The sequence below is a fragment of the Lactuca serriola genome, chromosome 2 (genome assembly GCF_051521515.1).
Source record: "Lactuca serriola cultivar US96UC23 chromosome 2, Lser_US96UC23_V15, whole genome shotgun sequence".
Taxonomy (NCBI): Eukaryota; Viridiplantae; Streptophyta; class Magnoliopsida; order Asterales; family Asteraceae; genus Lactuca; species Lactuca serriola.
The window spans coordinates 141,265,050-141,283,866 of NC_136409.1; the positions used below are offsets into that span (position 1 = coordinate 141,265,050).

At 37.9% G+C, this 18,817-nt stretch overlaps 1 long non-coding RNA gene across 1 annotated transcript; it reads left to right on the plus strand.

Annotated features, from left to right (window-relative positions):
• The first annotated feature begins 14,475 nt into the window (after positions 1-14,475).
• LOC145086899 (uncharacterized) lies at positions 14,476-16,657 on the plus strand. The gene is made up of 3 exons (XR_013700665.1): positions 14,476-14,898; positions 14,991-16,034; positions 16,115-16,657. It is a non-coding gene; the product is annotated as an uncharacterized LOC145086899 (long non-coding RNA).
• Positions 16,658-18,817: the final 2,160 nt, after the last annotated feature.

An 18,817-nucleotide genomic window follows, 5' to 3' on the forward strand; every position in this document is an offset into this window, starting at 1 on the left:
TGAGAGTCTTAGAGAATCCGAGAAGCTTCGAGGAGGAGTTTGTGACCTGGATTCAGGACAGAGGATGTTCCGGTTGTTGCAGCTTAGCCATTGTCAAGTCAGCTAAGTGAGCATGCCAGGGTGTCAGACCCTAAAGGATATGATTTCCAGGAGGTTGCAGATGCGAGATCGATTCGGAGCCCTGGGAAGAGAGGACCGTGCCAGGTGCGTATAGTAGAGGGTCCCAGGAAGAGACCCATGACTTCTGATCATCGGGTGAAAGGCCAGTAGGGCCGGAGTAAGTGCAGTGCATATGGGAAAGTGCATAAGGGAGTTTGTCGCTCCAAGGGTTTAGGCTGCTACAGGTGTGGCAGGGTTGATCATGTCAGCTGAATATGATCAGTACTCCTCCAAATGTTGTGGGTACGTCATCTTCTACTGCTACTAGAGGGATATTGGGAATACGTATCGCTTTGGAATTATGAGTGATTTTTGATAAGTCAGATCTCGAGTCAGTTTTCTACTAGTGTTTGCGTTATCAAGGATCATATATTCCATCCTGCATGCCGAAGAGTCCTTGATGAACCCACAGAGGGACGCATCTGGCAGAGTGGGTCCCGCGTGGACAAGTATCATTCAAGATCTTTGTCGGGATCTGTGCAAGAGTCTTATTAGAGGATACTCGGTCAGAGTTAAAGTGATAGTTCTCCAGTGAAGCCAGCGGTCAGTGGTTCTATCATGGTTCAGGTATGGTCGACAATTGTCTATGGATGAACCTTGGAGTTCAATGCACTATCGTTGCTAGGACATGAGTGGTAGCACGAAGATGGTAGTGTTAGTTGCGGGTGTTAGATGTATAAGTGGTTGGTCATTGGATGTTCAAGAGAATTGTATTTTTGCATGGGCTGTGTTCGGTTAGAGTTCAGTGATGGTGCGAGATTGGAAGTGGGAAGAAGGACTCACCAGCTAGAGTGAAGATTAAGGCCTCTAGTTGTCAGCATGGGAGGTGGATTGAGGTGTCAGACCGGACCAGATTTTAAGAGTACTCATCAAGATTTCCGAGGATGGGCGATCTCAAGGTTTAAGCGATGATTAAACACTAGCATTGGTAGGCACAGGTTGTCATCGGTGGGATATTAGAAAGCGAGAAGGATTGGGAATCCTTCAATTCTCGTGTGCCGTGAAGACTTAGCCAAATCTAAGTAGGGGAGAGACTTTTTTTCAAGTTCTCCAAATGTGATTTATGGTTGCGCGAGGTGCAATCTCTTGGGCACCTTGTCAACCAGAAGGGTATTCTGGTCGATCCGGCCAAGATAGAGGACATGATGCAGTGAGAGATTCCAAGGTCTCCAGCTGAGATTCAAAGTCTCCTGGGTCTAGCAGGTTATTACCGGAGACTTATACGGGACTTCTCCGAGATTGCGACTCCTTTGAGCCGACTGACCAAGAAGTTGGTGGCCTTTCACTGGGAGCCTGAGCAGCAAACAACCTTCGAGACTCTCATACATCAGGTTTTGGGAACTAGGTTAGAGCTCCAGTTGGGACTCGAGTTCAGTTGTTTGTTAGGTCGAGTGCGTGTTCGACTGGAATGGAAAGTGTTGTAAGACTACAGGGGTAGTCGTAGCATTCACTAGCGATCAGGTAGTACGGAAAGTGTTGTATGACTGCGGGGGTAGTTGTAGCATTCACTAGCAGCAGATAGTGTGAGAGGTGTTGCAAGTCTTTGGGTGTCGCCATAGCATTCACAAAGTTAGCAGATAGTTATAGAGTGTTGTAAGTCTGCGGGGGTAGCCGTAGCATTCAATAGGTTGATAGATAGCACGAGTGTGTTGTTAGGATGCAGAAGGAACAACAGTACCCACGAGTCAGGTGTAGTAGTGAGGGCGTGGCACATCCACAGATTAGTTTACAAATTTCCCCAGAGGGATTAGATCTGGTTGAGCCAATGATAAGACTGTAGGAACGCCACCATAATTATGAGATTAAGGAAGCAAGGGACTGATGAAGGTCATGTGTGATATAAGGCTACCATTGGTCATGTAGCAATCAATTTTAGCCTCAGATTTGGTGATGTTAGGATTTGACGCATGGACCAGATCGTTTAGATCAGAAAGTTATTAGAACCTCAGTGACATGATTGTTGGATTAGTGTCTAAGCCTGTAACTATATTTGGTAAATACTTGACCCGGTTGTGCATGGTCCTTTTGGGTTGCCTTCACCGAAGCAACATGATAGGACGATTTATTAAGAAAGTGGTTATTATGATTTATTAATATGTTATATGAATAATATATTAATGGATAAATCATATGATTAAATTAATATTAGACAAGAATTAATTAAGAAATTAATTTTGTGGCTAAAAGACATTAATTTAATAACATGGGCTTAAACTGTCAAATGTGTAATAGTTGAGTATTGGGCTGAGGATCCTCTTGGACTAGGCATGGACGAAATTAGGATGTGTTCATCCATAATTTCGGCCCTAAGGCCCTATTCCAGAAGCTTCCTTGGATAGCTTAAGGCCTAAGTTGTCAATTAGGGTTTAGACTGAAACCCTAGCTGCTCCAGTATAAATAGGACCTTAAGGCTTACAATTTGTGGCCACTTGAAACCATAGAAAGATCATAGTCGAAATTGTGCCTCTTGTAACCTCTCTCCAAGATCATTCTTTTGCTATTTGTGTTTGTAAGCCATTAGAGGAGTGACACTTGTGACTCTAAGCTTCAAAGACAAGAAGATTCAAGCAAGCAACAAGAGGTAATCATCTAGATCTGATTTGTCACATTAAGTTCGAATTATACTCATTAGATCTATGGTTTGAAAGTCTTAGATGAATGCATGTATAATTAGAGAAACCTAGATCCAAGCATTAGGGTTTGCATGAGCACATCCAAGCATTAGGGTTTGCATGAGCACATAGGATGTTATTTTGGCTCAAACCCATCAATGATAACTAGTGGCAACTAATTCCAGAGAAGGATTTCATTCGGAGGTCGTGTGAGGCGACTAAGTAGGAGTCCTTTGGCTCCACAGCCAGGCCGGAACCCGGTATTTCAGATGACTGACGAATGAATTAGGACCAGGAAGGTCTCCGTAGATTTTGGAAAAGTAGTCATGTACCAGCATGCTGTTTCAAGCAGTTTCAGCTATTGGGCAGTGTTAGTAATTGTGTTTTAGGTTACATATACAAACGGAATAGCTGGTTGACCAGGAAGAGACAAGTCACTCACAGCGGGAGTATCTGAATCTTGGCCAAGTATAAGTGATATGCATGGATAATTAGGTCTGTGACCCTGTTACATAGTGGAAACCTCGAGCTATCAGAAGTTGAGTAGTCGGTTGAAGGATGAGCAGGCTGGTTTCATCGATAATGATTCAGTATGAATGGTTTGTTAGGGAATCCGACCATCTCAAGACAAAAGAATTCAGACAGAGTAGATGTGAACTTGTTGTGAGGAATTCATTCAACTGTGGATTTTAGGGCTTTGCAAAGATTGGTCATGGCTACCTTGGGAAGGATAGAGTGTGCCGAGGATGGTGACCATGTTGCTAGAGTGTTTGGGCGCGAAAGGATGGTAAGGAATGATTTCGAGGACGAAATCTAATTTAAGTGGGGGAGAGTTGTAACACCTCATTTATTTATTAAATAAATAAATAAATGATTTTATAATATCCCTAAAATCAATAATTATAGAGCAAGGTATTGGTCTCGAGGACTTAACTGTCACAATTCTAGAAATTCGGCGTTAAAAGTGGCAGTTCGGGATTTAATTTGAAAAGGATTTCAGAAGATAGGGTGCGTTTGGTAAATAATGGACTTAAATTGAAAGGGTTTTTGGATGGCTGGGGTTAAAAAGGAAAAAATATGGACTGAACTTTAAAGACAATGGAAGGAGGGACTAAAATCGCCATTAAGGAAACTAGCTTAAGGTGACTGAGTATATAAACCTGTCACCCTTTTTGGAACCCTAACCCTAATGAATGAACAACCGCCACTCTCCCTTCCTCCATGACCGACCGCCACCCTTTTTGCTTCTCCGACCACTAAGTCATCGTTGTGTCATCCCATTGAAGGCTGAAACCTCCCTTAGACGTCGTAGCAGCGAGGGATCGGAAGGAACTCATCTGTGGCGTCGCTATTATCATTCCCGGTGGAGGTCGCCACCCTCTCGTGTCTTCTTCTGTTGTGCTACCATCCTCCTTCGCCTCTTCGTTAGCCGCCGTAAGCGCCACTGTTATGCTGCTATTCCATTGTTGCTATCCTCTAAGCTATTGTTGCCGCCGACGACACCACCGCTTCCACTAATTTCAACACTGACAGCCGCCAAGTTAGTGGCTAGGGACTGCTGTTTTGCATCGGGTCTTACGTGGGTTGACTTGTTGATGGGTAGAAGACCAATAGAAGCCGTCGCCACCACCGTGAGGTGGTGGCTGACACCGCAATCTGCCATTGGTTGCCGCCAGTATGCTGCTGTCGTCGCCGCCCACCACATGTGGGTGTTGGATTTGTTTTGCAAGCAGAAATGTGTGTGTGTGTGTGTGTTGTTGGTGATTTCATTGGTCCGGAAAACTGGGAAAAAGCCACTGCCACCGCCGACTACCACAAGGGTGGTTGTGTTTGTGTGTTTATTTTAGTGTAGTGTGTGTGTGTGTGTGTTTATTTTGGGAATTCATTATAAAAATTGTAAAAGCTAAAAGAATAATGAAAGAAACTCAAAACCATGGTGGTGGCTGCTGCCTCCTGCCGCTATCGGCCGCCGTGTCGGGTAACAGTGTGTCTTGTTTGGATTGTGACTCGTCTGGAATGTTTGGATTGTGGCACGTATCTCATAGATAGCTGATATGGTACATATTTATATGTTAGTGATACTTGTGGTCTGTGTGATACTTGTATGTATGTTTAGTAGCTGCGGGTAGGTGGGGCCCGTATCTCATAGTAACAGAGTGTGTCCGGGGTCCGTATCTCGAAGTAGATGAGTGTGGGCGGGGCCCGTATCTCAGAGTTAGTGGGGTGTGGATGGGGCCCGTATCTCCCAGTTAGCGGAGTGTGGGCGGGGCCCGTATCTCCGTGAGTGTCAGTGGGGCCCGTATCTCTTAGTTGTATGTTATATGTTAATGGTGTGTGGTAGTTTGGGGAAACTCACTAAGCTTCGTGTTTACGGTTTACAGTTTTGGTTTCAGGTACTTCATTTCAACGAAAAAGAGTCAGCTTGGTCACAGCGCATCACATTATGTTTTCCTCACATGAGATCTTTGGGAATACACTCTGATATTGTTTTATGTTAACTTGTTTTGATTATTGGCACTTTGGTTTTGACATAGAATGTTATTATGGAAGCTTCTATAGTAATTGTTTTTATAATAACGTAATTAAAAATGAAAATTTTGGTTTTGAATTTTGGGATGTTACATTATCAAACCAATGGGCCGACCTTGGTGCATTCGACCCGAAAAATACGGTGAGAAAAACTTACCTCTCGATCTGATCCATAACTGATGAGGTCCCGACTCCGAATCTCAGCACCAACCAATACCTACCCATCCAAATGACCAATAACCATCAAAATACCAAAATACCCAAAATACCCCTCAAGGTCAAACTTGGCCAACCATGGTCAAAGTCAAAGTCAATGATCAAGGTTAATAGTCCATGTTGACACAACTCGTCGAGTGCACCAATGGACTCGTCGAGTTTCTATAGTACTCAGAAGGTCAGGAAAACCCTAACCAACTCACCTAGTTTTTCCCAGCTTAACACATTCAATTGATTCTTCGATTGCAAGGACTCTAAGGCTTATATCTAAAACTCAAATGTTGTTTAGAAATATAAAAGGATGCCTAACCGCCGCACCGATCATTCGGGGGGGGGGGGGGGGGACACTGCGAGGTGGGTAGTTTATCTGGGGTGGATGCCTCCTAAAGAGTAACGGAGGTGTGCGAAGGTAGTGGCCAATCCATGGGTATACCATGAAGTTACAAAGGTTGTACCTGTGAACCAACCCCCTACAGCGAAATAGGCACAAGGAAAGAGCAATAGGCCGGACCAACCTACAAAAACGAAACGGTCCCTCCGTAACCAGTCATCCATAATATCAAACAAATCATTTTCGTATTTGGTAACTTTACCAAGGGCTATAGTCATCGTAATCCTCCTATTCAACTACTTCGACCATTTCCGAACACCTCATAGTATTTTCCAACTTTATCCTTTGGGGCTACTCCAAGTGCTCAAAAACACATCCATTAGGCTTGAAAAAACTCAAGGGCTTAACCATTAAGCACAAAGTCCTTGAGATCTGGAAACCCAACCTTTCCCGACGAGATTCTAGCTTCAACATCAACCCAAATGTTGGTGCTTTATAGACATGCATGTCCAATGCATATCTTGAACCAAAAATGGGTCATAAAGGGGAAAATATGACCTAAAGCCCATGCATAGCATCAAAACTTGGCTAAAGACCAGATCTAAACCACTATAAGGTCACCTTGACCTGGAGATTCATAAAGTTCCAACCTTTATGAGATCCATCCAATGCAACATCCAAGAATAAGGAGAAAAGGGACAAAACTCAAGATCTAGCTATATAGAGGAATAAAATATGATCTTCGACACTTACAAAGGTCCAAAAGAGTGTCAATACTGAAGATGAGAGCTTTGCTTGCTAGATCCTTGCTTCCTTCTTCCAAATTTCTTCTTCTTTTGCTCCAAAATACCACACTCGCTCACAAATGAGAGGGAATGATGATTAGCATTCACAAGGGCCGATATGACGGTTTGGAGGCAAATAAAATATCAGCCCTAGGGACTTAAGGGGATTATATAGGGTACAAAATCCTAAAATTTAGGGTTTCCCACCCAACCATCAACACGTTGAGTTCCCCTCACCAACTCGCCGAGTTGGTCCACAAAAATGTGCGGCACAAAAGCGCTTCAACACGCCGAGTTGAGGCTATCAACTCGCCGAGTTTCAATGAGAAAACATGCTTAAAGAATCAAATCTCATACCTGGGAATCGGGATGTTACAACTCTCCCCCACTTGATTTAGATTTCGTCCTCGAAATTATTCATCGCTAACTCCTTTACCGAAGTAACGATCCAAACAGGATTCTCCGAATCCCAAAATTACTGGGGAAGTCACCTCGCTCGGATGACCACCCACCCTTACTGATGTCAAACCCAAAATAGAAGATATCACAAGTTCTCACAAGAATAAACCTCACATTTCCTTAGGCCACAAGTATCCAACTACTATACCTGAATTTGAAAACCCAGAACAATGTCAGACTCCCAGACAAACAAAACTATTCGCAACTGCCCCCGTAAGGATTTAACTTCACAGCCCAAATCGAACAATCTATTCGGCTTTCAATTAATCGAACCCAACCTTAGCCAAATTCTCCAAACCCAAAAATGAACGAATCTTTAATCCCTTGCACAAAACCACTTCTACCTTATCGAACGTAAAATCGTGAGTCTCAAATTTGGTCTGACTCCTTAACAGACTGCCCATAATGAACCATTGCTAATACCATTCCACTTATCCCCCAAACTGACTATTCAACTTCTGATAACCCGAGTCTCCCCCCCTAGAAAACTGTGACATCCCCATTTTCACGGCCAGAAAAGACCGGTTTTTGTTTATGCTTTATAAAAATCAGAGGATCTCTTTTAATAAAAACGTTGTGGAATTTGTTCCCAGAAAAACATGGTAATTTCATTATCAAAGAATTTCTGAAGAAATGTATTTTTATTCCTTTTAAAACATTTGGGATGTCATCATCAATACAGAAACATAAGCATAAACAGAACTTACATTCATTTACACTAGTGATCTATATCTCTTTAATCTCTCAGTGTAATGTAACTTCACATCGTCACCTGTGATACAAGTAAACTGAGTGGGTCAGGTTGGGAAACCTGGTGAGTACATAGAGTTTTCAACCCACAATAATATAATTATTATGTTTGATCATCAAACAATTAACCCAATTACCCATCCCCATTATCTTCTTTATTCCTAAGTACCTTCCCTAAGGATTTATCCTAAGGGTTGTCTCCTACATCATATTTACCTCTCATCTCCTTACATTGCATTTCCTTATATGTTTGTTCCTAAGGACTCTCTCTAAGGATCATCTCCTACATCACATATACAATATTGATTCAGGGAATACTCCCTCAATACGTGCCCAATAAGGGTTAGGGCATCATCGCATGAATACGTAGTTACAACATCGCCTGAACTTGTAATTCATAGTAAGGGGTTAGAGTATCATCACATGAATACGTAGTTACAACATCGCCTGAACTCATAATTCATCACCTACAGGTTATGGGCCTGCTGGTGTTTCCACGGGGTTGTCTAGAATAGTCTGTGGTCACCATCTATACTCTGGTAAATGACCACATCGCCACATTGTCGGTTAAGGTTATTGTATCTCCTTTCATCCTACATCACCTATCCATCATCATCTATTTACCTAATTATCATCACCTTTCTATCATCACTTATCTCTCATCATTTTATTCATCACACACCAACTATTTCATCTACCCATGTTTCATGCGCAACATATTTGTAGATATAAAATAAATATACCGTTTAAATCCTTTAAAACATGCATAAAATCGTTCATCCAGCATAGACAGCAAGTATTCAAATAATATGCACACACAGCACGTAATTTATATAAAATACTTCATATCTATGTTTAAGATGAAAGTAACTATGCACTCATCTGGTAAGGTGGTGAGTCGGCACTCGGACAACACTTCGTTACTCTTAAAACAATTATCCCTTGACGAAACCTAGTATCATTACCACTAGAGTTTAGTCTAAAGTTTGACGAGACAAATTAATAGTCTAGCTATTATTACTATTATATAAGCGTTAAAAAATACTTATATAAACCATAATAATAGCCCAAATATTCCTTATAAGGTCCTAATAACATTACTATATTGAAACATGAGATATACTAAAGATAGGGTAGGCATAGCTCACTTACAGCGGGTTTTCTCGAAAACCAGGCTTCGCTGGAGCAGCGTTCCTGAGCTGAAAGGCTCTCTTCTTGGGGCTTCGGGAGCCTCGGGGCTTCCTTCGGGTGCTAGGGGGTTTACTTAGACTTTAGGGGGCTTAAGGGGAGCTAGAGAGAGGTTCTAGAGAGAGAAAGTGAAGTTGGGAAGGTGTGAAGAATGAGGGAACCTAACACCTCTATTTATAGGCTGGAAAACAGCTCTACTCGTCGATTCCATGCCACATGTCACCTTCTGGTGGCTTGCCTTGGGGAGAAAGCCTTGGCCCATATTCAGCCACGTCACACCTTTTTGCAACAGCACCCTGCCGACTTCTAAACCACGTAACTTTCACATACGAGCTCCGTTTTCAACATTCTTTATATCCACGCATAGGTAAAAACAAGATCTACAACTTCAATTTAGACTCCGTCGGCTAATTCTTGACCAATCTTAAATTTAACAGTAGGAGGAGATTAGACTGTTAAATGACCGCGAAGAATTCGTAACTCCTTCATACGGACTCCGTTTTCGTCTGTCTTTTTATCGTAGAGTTACTATTAATGAGATCTTCAACTCTCATTTAGGTCGCGTAGGCCAAAAACCACTCGAACTAAAATTCAAGTTTCGGGCATTGCACTGTTATGCCAAATCTTAGAAAAATCATAACTTCCTCATACGAAGTCAGATTTGGGCGTTCTTTTTATGGACGCTATCGGTTTAACGTATACTACAACTTTTGTTTAGATTACTAAGGCTAAAAAGTACTTTATCAAAAATTGACTATTTACGTCTCGCAGTGCCGTGTCGGTTTTGCCGTAAAATTTTGACGGGTCATAATTTCTTCGTTATAACTCAGATTTTGGCGTTCTTTATATGTAGGGAACCCTTGAGACATATTTTAAAACTTGGTTAAGATTATTTATTCTAAATAATCTTTTGTCGAAAAGTCGTTTTCGACCCCTATTATCTCTAAATTAACTAGCTCGAATCTACAGGCGTTACAAAAACAAAGTCACATATTATATGCGGTTGCTGGCAACTCTTCACTTGACACAAGGGATTAGATATTCCTTCGAGAGAAAGCTTATTCTGATGAAAAAATTTCCAAGGACATAATGAACAATGGAAGACAAACCTGGGGATGACCCATCTAGTGCCAACCATACACCGCTTCCTTTAATTCCCAAACCAACACACACAACAACCAACTCACAAGCACAAACACTCATGCCTGGCCCAATCAGCCTCGGGCTGGAATACCAGGCATGCCTATGATGGGGCCAGTCATGTTTGGGATGGAATACCTTCGATTGGAATGCTAAAATACGTATAACTCAGTTCTAAACTCATGACCTGAGACCCAAGCACCTACCCTCACATTTCTCGAAATCTTTTGATTCATGACAACCCGCCACTAAACTTGGATACATAGATTTTCCTCAACCACCGCTGAGACAACCAGTCTGACATCTAATCCAGCAGCCAAATATTACTCATCTCATTCACAAGAATTTTCCGCATTGGCAATTAATGATATTACTCTGGTGTTTAAATGATATATTCAGTTTGATCGGTTTTGGAACAAGTCGTTTGTATGATTTATTGTTTAAAAAATGAAAAAAAAAATCCTTGGATTTTCAGGACGTTACAATGCCCACATAATTGTCATCGTGCTTACCACAACTTTCATCAAGATTATTTATCATAAAAAATTGTATCAAAAACTGGAACACCTCAAAATTTTCAAACTTTAAAATGCTATGGTTTTAACAAAATCATTCCAGGTATTAACCCACATCCCATAAAAATATATATGACTAAAGCATTGGGTGTTACTGTTAAGCATCATACAAACCATAGCAAACAAATAAGAATTACATCGATACAATTAATAAGGAACTTAACAAGTTCCAGCCCATTCTCTATCTTTTAACTTCTAACTTTTATGTATCATCCTCTCTCCTTAAATGTAACTTGAAAACAATAATGTCTCATTATCTACACGGGTTTGTGACCCAAAACATTTATCACATTTTCATCAAAAACATTTCATCTTTGTAAAATAAAATATTAGACCATAAAACATTTTCAATAAATTTCAAGTAAAACTCTTTTCATGCAAACCATTTCATATCTTATCATTTAATTTCTTTTTACTTCATTTCAAAAGACATCTTTCCACATTTCATTCTCTTTTATCATAGACCTCTTATGAGGCATCATGGCCCAGGAAGCTTTCATCCTTTCTTTACTTTTTTTTTTACATTCTTCTTAGCTTTCACTTTCCACATTAACAATACTTATATCATCATTTATAGTATCATAGGTTATTAGGAAGATATACTTTGAAAAGGCACATTTCAATATCAAACATTCATTTTTCCAAAATATTATTTACTTTCAAAACATTCTTACTTTCAAAGAATTCTTTCAAAACATTAGTTTCAAAAGCATTGAACACTTTCATTTCCAAACATTTCATATATCAAAGCATTGCATTTCATTATTATAAAATCAATTTTCAATGTAACCCAAAGTGGGAAAATGTCAACACGTACTCATCTCAATCACAAGAATGCTAGCTAGTCCTCTTCTAGTTCATTTCCTTAGAGCAACACTCGCAATCACCACCTATATAACGTGGATGACCATAAGTCATTAAAAATGACCAAAATACCCCTCTAAGATTTTTAACATTTAAATATTCCCTATAAGCTTATTTGCTTCCTATTAGCTTATATATAAACTTTGAGGGCAATCGAAGGTCGTTTACTAGGTTTTCCACGAAAATAATACACTTAATAGGACGTTTGACATGCCCCACGTTAAAAAGGACATGCCCCTGTGTCATGACTGACACCCCCGTGTCATTATGACACGCCCCGTGTTACGACTACATGTCACTATTTTAGGTAGAATTTTGCTAAAAGTTTTGTAACGTGTTCCTTATACTTCCATTGGCCACCACAATTTACAAACTGGTTGCTAAGGACTAAATAAAGGTTATCAACTTCTCAAATACTCAATTAATCCCTATGCTCATGATGACTTAATCATGAAGACATTTAAATGCCATCAAAGCTATCTAAAAGCATAAAATGACATCTAAGGATCCTAGTGAGCAATTAAGCTCTTAATGACCAATTTTCTCATCCAACATGTTTGTAAACTCAATAAAAATGTTGTTAATTACTTGACAGCACAATAAACTAATTTTAAATTACCTAATCTAACCATGGAATCATCAAGTCCGTTACATATTCTGAAATTTCCCTTAAGGCCAATCCTTTCGTATATCAATCAAGGAATCAAGTAACACCTTATGTTTTGAATCATAATCATTCCAAGAGTATGAACTTCCTTTATTCATTAATTGATCAACTATAAAGGATTCCATTGATTTCATCATATTGTCCCAAAATGCATTTCAATCATAACTTATACATGATTCTACTATCATGGATGTGTTTGAGTATTCCAATTGGATTCATTGTCATCAAACAACATCTACGTCAAAAAACCCATTCCAGTTTAACATATAAACATGAAATCCTCAATTTGAATTTCTAGGGTTCATGAGGGTTTTCACCCGGATCCTCGAATCCATTAGTAGGATGATTGGATTGAAATTGAGATCAACAAAACTAATCAAATGAGGTTATAAGTAAAACCATAATCATTAAATACAATCAAATTTTACATTCAGGTTCATTCTTTCATTAATTTGAATTATAATGTAACACCGTAAATTTTCAAACAAAATTTTCATTTAAAATCACATAATTCTCATAACACATTTAACAAAAATCTCAGTTATTTAATTTACTAAACAACACCATAATTGTTTGATTAAAATCCAGGATCCTCAAAACATAACTCTTTCAATGGTGTGTACAATCAAACCGGTGCCTTCCCGTGATCCTAATAAAAACTTGAAACACATAACACACCTAAAATTTAGGGTTTAAGTGGGTTTGCAATCTGAGGATGGTGGTCAGGAATCAGGCTATCTCATTCTTTATATAGGAACACACCTAAAATTAGGGTTTTCACTATGTGCCTAGTACGCCTAGCGTACCCTCTGGTACGCCCAACGTACTAGGTGGCTCTGCTTAAAAATCACGCACATGAGTACGCTAAGCGTACACACACGTATGCCCAACGTACTCAGCTGCCACCTTTCTTAAATAAGGGATTAATCCTGCCAAAACTTCAAACTTCCAGTGCTTCCTCGATATAACTTTGTTTCCAATGAACCTCATATCCATAGAAAGGTGATGAGATGCCCTACGCTTCTAGCAACTCGTCGCAACCCCGAGACTTTCTCGTGCCCGGGATACAGCCCACGAACCCTAATCACGGACGATCTGAAACAGGATGTTACATCTAAGCTAAATGGGGAGGAGAGTTTTACTTTGCAAGCCTTAATTCCTTCTCTCAATTGTTTGGTTGCTTAATTCACCACTTGAATCAAACCCTAGGTAGTAAGGGATGAGAAATTCACCATGAGAGGGTTTTTCTTGGATGCAAAACACGTTTGAATAAGGGTGAAGAGAGTGTGGGCATCTTATTTCCTCATTTCTCATATTTGGTCCCTCAAGTTTGCTTATCTTGGCCAAAACTCACCAAAAATGAATATATATTTGTGATTTTAACTTTTGTTTTGATATAATAAGTCATTCCTCATCCATTTTATAATTTTCTAGCCCCTTCCGTTAATTAAGTCAACCATTTGGTCAACTTACTTTGCTAACTTGACACTTTTGGCCCTTTAACTCTAAAATGTCATTATTTTCACTTCTAATTTTCTAGACTTCATGTCAACTAATGATGCATTTATTACTAGATGATTTATCTATATAAATCATCTTTCATTCATTTACTTTATTAATTCAAGAACCTACTCTAAATTTTAGGATGTTACAAAAACGTTATTTTTATCGTTTAGTGATAAAAATGTCTATATAGTCTGTAACGCGTACGAATAACAGTTATCCTATCTGATGATTTTAATTATTCAATAAAATGAATAATCATTATATATATATATATATATATATATATATATATATATATATATATATTAAAATTGTCCACCCTTAGCTATGGTAAAGTGGCTAAGGGATTGACATAATTCGTCCTTCTTTTTTTGCCTGATGTTGCATTATTATTATTAAATGTGTCCATACCAGCCTCACCGACTCATATGCTTCTCTAACCTTCCTTCCAATAGATGTTTTACTCACAGTTATTCATCGTTTCTTACTTAAAATCAAAGTCTTCCAACATGCAGCAACGTGTCTTCATCTCAGGAGGTCGGTCGAACACAACCACATACAGGTACTGTTTATCGAGTTACCCTCCTGGTTAGTTTAACTCTCCACCATCAATATCCGTTTCTACCTTCTGGTTCCTTCCATTGCTTCCATTTTCCTTCCCCGGTTCCACCGCTACCTATTCCTTTCAATTGATTTAGATCCTTCTGGTCGCCTTGCCTCCGATTTCTTCTGATCATCTCTTTACTCATTCCCTTTGTAATACCCACCTGCTTTGTTCTACTGTCTTCAAGTATGTTTCTAGAGGGATACTGTTCATAGGTTACTCTCCCTCTACCACAGTTGCCGCTTCTGGATCCTTCCCACCGCCTCTCTTATCAAATATCTTTCGATTCTGACTATACCCCCTTTCATTAACTACTTTAGCATATCAACCAATCTCCTCCATCACCTCTTTATTCCAATCAGAAGCTTATAACATCATAGACCGGTTTTTTCAATCGCCGACTACAAAGACCTCTTCATCTTCTAATATTCAGCTGAGAGATACTTATGTTCAAAACGAGATGTTCATTAATCAAGGGTTTCGTTTTTAGGGTTTTAAAATGAAAATCTAAAGGTCAGTTCCTTCTGTGCTCTATTTTTCTTACAATCGATTGTATTCTCACTTAAAATTGAAAACGATTGAGGAAGGGACGGACGCAAATGCAGGGTCGGAACCTTTACCTGCTACAAGCAAGCAACGATCGGTGTATGATGTTGACTAAACGGCGGACAAGGAAGAGGACCCAGCGACAACGGACGCTGGCGCTACTGGTGGTGGTGGTGGCCAGAAGCGAGGTCTTGGTATCGCCAATAATTTGTTGCTTTCACGTCCTCCAGGTTTGAATACCTAATCGGCGAAGTATAAAGATGAAAAGGGGAAGTGGCCGGGCCACTGGAGTCGGTCATTGATGAGGCTTGAAGATGGAGATCAAACATCGACAAAACTGGTTAGACCAATCACAAGTGTTAATTTTTCATTTTTCAACGGATTTCTTTGCTATCCTTAATCATTACTCCTCTTCTCAATCGTTTATTACTTCCACTGTGTTTTCTTGATATCGATTTTTGTATTAACTGATTTGTTTGGTTAATTGTGGAAATCCTAACTATATCAGTTAATTTATAGATGCTTTCAACTTGTAGGTGCAAGAACTTAATTAAATGCTTTGTCATGCTTTAGTTGAGTCGTTTCGGATATACGATTATCTTCGATGTTTTCTGACAGGTTGTATATATTGGGTTGAAGAATTGATTTTACTGTGGACTAGCAGTAAAATTCCAAGATTTCATATGTATTTTCTTTTACTTTAATTCAAAATGTATCTCCCACATTAATTTTTTGCTATTCCTTTGTTCTAATAGGCATACCCATCTCATAATAAATGCAATTGTTTCTATTTTAGAATATGTCTCACATTGATTGGAGTTTGCTTTTTAACATCCCTTTAATTTGGCTTTCATTCTTTCTATGTATGAAATGGCAAGGGATACCGGTTTTGTCTCTACCATCTGTTTGTCAACAGTGGAAACTAAGGTTTGATGTCAACCATTTGATCCACTCTATTCCTCCTCCACCACCACCGCTGTAACTTCCAGCTCTTGGTTGTCACCTGAAAGATCGGTGGTAGCTGGTGGGCGTGTTTGACTAGCTAACTGGAGGTTTCTGAGCTCCGGTCACCGGACATGTCGACATGGCAAGCGATCCAAGATGTAAGTGCTTTTATACTGATGATATCGAGTTTCTTTTATTAATTTCTATTATATGGTTAAATCCTTTCATCTTATTTCAGGAATTTCGTAGTCTATAGTGGTGACAAAGTTGCAGATTTCTTAGCTTTTGGAATTCATCTCCCTGAAAATTGGTTACTTTTTTCCTTAATTAAATTGAAGATTTACATTCTATTTATTGTTTTTACTTAGATCTCAAAGTGAAATGCATATTTATATAATAAATTATTATTTTTTAGTTAATATAAACAACTAAGTTTATTATTTTGAGGTTTATTGAGGTTTTCGGGAAAGCTTATTAAAAAAAAAAAATGTTTGTATGCCTATTATTAGTCCATAAAGTCAATTTACAATCTTGTATGTCTGTACACAGTCTGGAAGATGAGAAAGGCTGTTGTGTAAAAATCTGAAAACGAAAGGACCCTTTTTGTAATTTTGAGTAAATTAGAATTTTTTTACATTGTTTAATTCATAACTGAAACCTTTTCAATTTTAGCCATTGTTTCAAGGTTCTAAGTCCAAAATTGATATGAAGCCTTGAAAGAAGGATAAAAGGTGAAAAATGAAAATTTTTAGTCTAAGCACGGTAAAAAACCAGAAATTATAAGGACTATTTTTGTAATTTACTTTTGATATATATATATATATATATATATATATATATATATATATATATATATATATATATATATATATATATATATATATATATACACACACTAGACGTATATTCTATACTTTCATACAACATGTTTTTTAATGCTTCAGGTTTCAAGAATTTTTCTTGGGAAAGAAGAAATGGAGTCCTCTTTGCGAAAACTGGAAAAAGATTTGAAAGAAACAACAAATGAAAGGGACAAAGCGTCATAACAACTAAATCAGCGTAAACAACATTTACTGAAAAAGATTTTCATCTTTTATTTTCTTTAAATATTAGATCTAATAAGACTTCGAGTAAACTACAATTTTTGGTCACTATATAGCTGATTTGTTCACTTTTGCTTCTTAAAGTTATCTTTTGCAGTATAGGTCCTTTAAAGTATTTTTTTAATGTTTTTAGTCCATCTTTCAAGTAAAATGTGATAACCCCCAACTCAGGGACCAAAAATAGTCATTTTACTTGAAACAGGGACTTAAAACGTCACAAGAACCTCAAATAAGGACCAAAATTACAAAAATCAGTTAATACTTGGGGATCAAAATGTAATTACTTAAAAAATATTATAAAACAATCCACATGTTATACTCACAAGATGATTGTTTAATATTGTTTAGGAATCTGAAGATTCGGAAAAAAATGGATAAAGACAGCAAGATAATCATAGGTCTACTAGAAAATAATGAAAAATCAAGTGCTCAAATAAAAACAATTGAAGAGATTTTTGAATCAATAACAACAAACTTTTAAAGTCCAGGGAAATCATTAATTGTTTAAATAAAAAAGTAGATGCAAAAAATATCAAACTGTTAAATCTCAAAACTGCCATTGGTCAGTATTATGCTGAAATACAAGCTAAGGTAATTTAGTACTCTAATTTCTTTTTCTTTTTAATTGGTGTGTTGATGAAATATGCGACTTTATATGAATGAATAAATTGTAATGTTAGTTCTTAAAGATTGGTGACGAATATACCTCTGTTTTTTTGTTGTTTCCCGAATAATCAATCAACTATGTAGTGCATGTAAACTCTTTTTGGAAATGGTTTAATCGAAATCTAACCCCCGCAACGCGGGGTCACTTTTCTAGTTTATTATAATCATGTAAATCATATAGCTCTAACTTACGGGCGTTACATGAATTTAGGAATCACAATCTCAAAAGGAGTCTCCACAAACAAAACAGATAGTATAACCCACCTAATACCAAACAGAGGCCAATCCTCATTCTAATACTCAAATTCATTAAAGTTTAAACAAAAGTCAAACTGGTCAAAAAGTCAACGATCAATGGTCAAAGTTAACTGTCAACGCTTGACACGTCACGACCAACACATAGTCATATCGTGTTGCTACCGTCCAAAATAGTCGCAACTGGTCCCTATTGGACACGTCACGACTATAGGCCAAAACAACCTCATTGTTAAGCACTTATTCCATAAGTCAGAGGCTATAACTTCCTAGAAACCTTATAAGGAGGTTCTTAATAGATGGAGTTTCCAACTTTATCCACATGCAAGTCTCTAACATGATAAATCCCAGTTCGTAAAATGATTTAATTGTATGTAAATAACACTAATGATTTATGTATATGTGAATATTACATATAAAATTCGTGGTTATTTTATTCATATCTAAATATCATATCATAGTATATATTCCAGTAATCTAAATAATCATATATTTTTAGTTCATAAAATGATTTAATCATGTGTGACTAACATTAATAATTTATTCAAATTTGATTATTACATATAAAAGACATTGTTATCCTACCATGTCATAGTATATATACTAGTAGTCTTAATGATCATATATTGTCAATTCACAAAATGATTTATTCATATGCAAGATAACATTAATGACTTATACATGTAGATATTAAATAGATAAACATGATATATTATTTATATGTGAATACCATATCACACTATATACATGTAGTATTAAAATCATATATTTTTGTTTCATGTAATATTAACATGTGAATATATCTTCATACATGACTTAATATATGTACAAAACAAATTCGCAAGGTTATATGTTATTCACATATGAATTACGTATAAATATTATAAACAGAACTCTATGGAGCATTTTATCAAACG